The sequence below is a fragment of the Lynx canadensis genome, chromosome C1 (assembly GCF_007474595.2).
Source record: "Lynx canadensis isolate LIC74 chromosome C1, mLynCan4.pri.v2, whole genome shotgun sequence".
Lineage (NCBI taxonomy): Eukaryota > Metazoa > Chordata > Mammalia > Carnivora > Felidae > Lynx > Lynx canadensis.
This window is the reverse complement of record NC_044310.1, coordinates 177,082,832-177,088,387: the sequence shown is the minus strand read 5'-3', so window position 1 is coordinate 177,088,387 and position 5,556 is coordinate 177,082,832. Positions and strand designations below refer to the sequence as shown.

The 5,556-nt window shown below is 39.7% G+C and overlaps 1 pseudogene; it reads left to right on the top strand.

The window, feature by feature from the left end:
• Window positions 1-2,289: 2,289 nt before the first annotated feature.
• Window positions 2,290-2,399, top strand: LOC115522676 (annotated as a pseudogene).
• The last annotated feature ends 3,157 nt before the right edge of the window (window positions 2,400-5,556 follow it).

The following is a 5,556-nucleotide window of genomic DNA, read 5'->3' as shown; positions in this document are numbered from 1 at the left end:
ACAAACATCCTACAATACACAGGACAGCCCCAGAATAAACAATTAACTGACCAGGGGCACCCGGGTGCCTCAATTGGTTAAGCTTCCGACTTCGGCTCATGTCATGATCTCGAAGTTCCTGATTTCCAGCCCTCCGTTGGGCTGCCTGTTGTCAGCACAGAGCTTCTGTCTCCCTCTCTTTCTGCTCCTCCTCCTCCCCTCTCTCTCTATGTCTCTCAAAAATAAACATTAAAAAAAAAAAAAGACTTAACTGACCCCAAATATCAGTAGTTCAGAGATTGAGAAACACTGGCCTGGAGATATAAACGGGGCGGGTGTGTGTGTGTATGTGCACAGTACTGGCACACAAACAAAACACATCCATACTTGAACTCTAAGAGCCCTTTGAAACCCACATAAACTGGTGTCCTTACAGATCAGCAGTTCCAGTAAAGAAATTCTACTTTCAAACTAGATGTAAGGCAAGCTCAGAAAGGATTTTCTTATTCTTCGCTCCACCCCAACTCCTCAAGTAAAATGTCTAAAGAAAGCATTGTGATAAACAATTAGAGGGATTGTTGATTTTATTCTAAGGTTTTAGAACTGTGGCTGAGCCTTAGCCTGGGATTCTCGACCGCTGTATGGGGCACCTCTACGAGGGTTTTCCTTCTGTCATGAAAGTTTTAACTGTCTATTTCAGCAGTGACTGACACATGAGCATTCTTTGTGTTATTCCTTTCGGTTGATGTCCATTTTTCCTTCTTACCCTCCAAGCCCTTATTCAAGGCAGCAGGAAATTTTCAGGCAGTGTGTTTCCTTTCTCAAGAGTTGTTCTGTGGCTGATGATGAAGTCTTTAGTATTCACAAGATTTACAGGACTTCAGCATAATTTTATTTTCACAAACCACTGATCACTTATGGCAAGTACTTTTTCTCTCTTGAAAACCATACTGCACACTGCCATTTCCTCATCCAGTCCCCTGTCTCTCTGGCCAAAGCTCTGAAGTGACTGTATTCTTCAGTATGGTCTCCCTGAGACAAGTCACCAACCACCCCTTTTATGAACAGTACCATCCACAGTAAACCCACTTGAGAAGGGTTTTGGCCTAAGTCAAACTTCAACCAGCATCAGAGGCTTGCAGACGCAACTGACAGATAACTGGAAACGTCAGTCGTGTTGGTAGATACCACACAAGAAATTTCAAGCAGGTAAAGAAAGCCCCATTTAGCAAAACCACCTACCAGCATCCTTCAAACAAACAAAACGACAAAAGAAAAAAATTAGCAGTAACCCATATAATTAATCTGTGCAAAATAACACGATTAATGTATTCATAGTAACAATCATAGAATGCTAGGCTGGAGGGGACATTCTGTACTGCTTAGGGGAGCTACGTGATGTACTAATGCCAACATCTTTCCCTCTCTCTCTCTCTCTCTCTCTCGTTTTATTTTGGTGATGAAGAAACAAAGGCTTAAGGAAGGAAAGTGACTTGACCAAACTCATACCAGTTGCTGGGCAAAGTCAGAACCGGAAACACAAGGTACGTCGTCTTCTGTGTATGTAAAAGGCTGAAAACACAAAAGACTGTGGTATTTATATGCATTTGCGTCCAATTTGTTTCTAGTACTTTTCTTCCCCCACTCTTATCTTTTCACCCAAATTTCCCAACTCCTCACATAGACTATTGTGGAAATTAGAAAACATTTTTAATGCAAATAATGCCTTTTTTAAAAAAGTTGTAAACACCCACAACATCTTTATGCTTAGTGACTTGGTGCCAACTATATATACTTACGGGTGGATGGGTATATCTGGATCTATAAATGGCATTTGTATATTCATATACATTTGTGTACCAGATTTCCAAATCTAGTTGTTTTCCCCCACCTTCCGGAAAGAAAGCATCCCTGACATTTTGATAGCATAGCCATATCTGTACAGTTCCATCATGGCAGTTTGCATTACATACTTGTTTGTGGTAAAGGCAAAAATAAATCTTGATAGTTTTCTTCCGTTGATATTTTACCATCTTTTGCTAGGGAAGATGAAAGCACAAGCAATCAGTGCTCTTCTGTGGAAGGGAAGAAGAGTTAGTTAGATCTAAATAAAAATAAGCAGCATCTCAGGCTTGACAAACTTTTCTAGAGAATTCTTTTTTCCCATACTCTGCAGAGAGCCCCTAGCATGGAGCATGTGTCTGCCAGCTAATAGATGTGTCATGCAAAACTTATTCTGTGCTTTCTCTAATCACCACCTGAAACACAGAACTAAAGCACACAATCTGATTTATTTTAATGTTTGCCCTCATACTTTAAAATAAGCATTATTTTGGAACTTTGATTGGGTCGTCATGCTCTTGTGTGACATGAGGCTCTCTTAAACTTTGGTACTACCTCAGCATATTACTCGTCTGACATAAAATTAATTAATCAATCAATCAATTAATCAAACATTCCTTGTGACTATACTTGGCAAGTTTTCTATTTAAACTGCACATAGAGACAAAACAAAACAAAAAAAACCTAGATTATTAAATGCAAAGAACAAATTAGTGGTTACCAGAGGGGAGGTGGGTAAGGGGATGGGTGAAATAGATAAAGGGGATTAAGAGTACACTTACCTTGATGAGCACATGATGAGAAATGTGTAGACTTGTTGAATCATTACATTGTACACCTGACACTAATATAACACTGCATGTTAATTATACTGGAATAAAAAAATAAAAATAAATACATCTCATACCTAAAAAATAAATAAGTAAATAAACTGCATATAGGCATACATGTGAGTTTGGTTCCAGATCACTTCAATGAAGCAAATATTGCAATAAAGCAAGTCAAATGAATTTTTTGGTTTCCCAGTGTATATACAAGTTACATTTACACTATACTGTGGTCTCTGTGCAATAGCAGTATCTCTTAAAAAACATTGTATACAAAGCTATCTACACATTCAATGCAATCCCAATCAAAATTGCACCAGCATTCTTCTCGAAGCTAGAACAAGCAATCCTAAAATTCATATGGAACCACAAAAGGCCCCGAATAGCCAAAGTAATTTTGAAGAAGAAGACCAAAGCAGGAGGCATCACAATCCCAGACTTTAGCCTCTACTACAAAGCTGTCATCATCAAGACAGCATGGTATTGGCACAAAAACAGACACATAGACCAATGGAATAGAATAGAAAGCCCAGAACTAGACCCACAAACGTATGGCCAACTAATCTTTGACAAAGCAGGAAAGAACATCCAATGGAAAAAAGACAGTCTCGGGGCGCCTGGGTGGCTCAGTCGGTTGAGCGTCCGACTTCAGCTCAGGTCACAATCTCACAGTTCGTGAGTTCGAGCCCCGCGTCAGGCTCTGGGCTGATGGCTCAGAGCCTGGAGCCTACTTCCGATTCTGTGTCTCCCTCTCTCTCTGCCCCTCCCCCATTCATGCTCTGTCTCTCTCTGTCTCAAAAATAAATAAATATTAAAAAAAAATTAAAAAAAAAAAGAAAAAAGACAGTCTCTTTAACAAATGGTGCTGGGAGAACTGGACAGAAACATGCAGAAGGTTGAAACTAGACCACTTTCTCACACCATTCACAAAAATAAACTCAAAATGGATAAAGGACCTGAATGTGAGACAGGAAACCATCAAAACCCTAGAGGAGAAAGCAGGAAAAGACCTCTCTGACCTCAGCCTTAGCAATCTCTTACTCGACGCATCCCCAAAGGCAAGGGAATTAAAAGCAAAAATGAATTACTGGGACCTTATGAAGATTAAAAGCTTCTGCACAGCAAAGGAAACAACCAACAAAACTAAAAGGCAACCAATGGAATGGGAAAAGATATTTGCAAATGACATATCGGACAAAGGGCTAGTATCCAAAATCTATAAAGAGCTCACCAAACTCCACACCCGGAAAACAAATAACCCAGTGAAGAAATGGGCAGAAAACATGAATAGACACTTCTCTAAAGAAGACATCCGGATGGCCAACAGGCACATGAAAAGATGCTCAACCTCGCTCCTTATCAGGGAAATACAAATCAAAACCACATTCAGATATCACCTCACGCCAGTCAGAGTGGCCAAAATGAACAAATCAGGAGACTATAGATGCTGGAGAGGATGTGGAGAAACGGGAACCCTCTTGCACTGTTGGTGGGAATGCAAATTGGTGCAGCCACTCTGGAAAACAGTGTGGAGGTTCCTCAGAAAATTAAAAATAGACCTACCCTATGACCCAGCAATAGCACTGCTAGGAATTTACCCAAGGGATACAGGAGTACTGATGCACAGGGGCACTTGTACCCCAATGTTTATAGCAGCACTGTCAACAATAGCCAAATTATGGAAAGAGCCTAAATGTCCATTAACTGATGAATGGAGAAAGAAATTGTGGTTCATATACACAATGGAGTACTACGTGGCAATGAGAAAGAATGAAAATGGCCCTTTGTAGCAACGTGGATGGAACTGAAGAGTGTGATGCTAAGTGAAATAAGCCATACAGAGAAAAACAGATACCATATGTTTTCACTCTTATGTGGATCCTGAGAAACTTAACAGAAACCCATGGGGGAGGGGAAGGAAAAAAAAAAAAAGAGGTTAGAGTGGGAGAGAGCCAAAGCATAAGAGACTGTTAAAAACTGAGAACAAACTGAGGGTTGATGGGGGGTGGGAGGGTGGGGAGGGTGGGTGATGGGTATTGAGGAGGGCACCTTTTGGGATGAACACTGGGTGTTATGGAAACCAATTTGACAGTAAATTTCATATATTGAAAAAAAAACATTGTATATAATTAAGAAATAGTTTATCACTAGAAAATGCTAACCATTCCATCATGTTTGCCTTCAGTGGGTCCTAATTTTTTTTCTTTTTTTTTTTTTTTTTTTTTTTTTTTGCTGCTGGGAGTTCTTGCCTGGATGTTGATGGCTGCTGACTGATCAAGATAGTGGTTGATGAAGGTTAGGGTAACTGTGGAAATCTTTTAAAATAAGACAACAGGGAAGTTTGATGCATTGATTGACTCTTCCTTTCATGAACAATTTCTCTGTAGCATGTGATGCCATAGCATTTTACCCACAGAACTTCCTTCCAGATTGGAGTTATTCCTCTCAAACTCTACTGCTGCTTTATCAAGTAAGTTTATGGAGTATTCTAAATCTTTTATTCCATTTCAACTATCTTTATAGCATCCTCATCAGGAGTCTATTTCATCTCAAGAAACTACTTTGTTTGCTCATCCATAAGAAGCAATTCCTCATCCATTAAAGTTTCATCATGAGATTGGTAGCAATTCAGTAACGTCTTCAGGCTCCACTTCTAATTCTAGTTCTCTTGCTATTTCCACCACATCTGCAGTTACTTCCTCAACTGAAGTCTTGAATCCCTCAAGGTCATCCATGTGGGTTGGAATCAACTTCTTCCAAACTCCTGTAAATGTTGATATTTTGACTTCTCCCATGAATCATGAATGTTCTTACTGGCATCTAGAATGGTGAATCCTTTCCAGAAAGTTTTCAATTTACTCTGCCCAGATCCATCAGAGGAATTACTATCTAAGGCACCTATAACCTT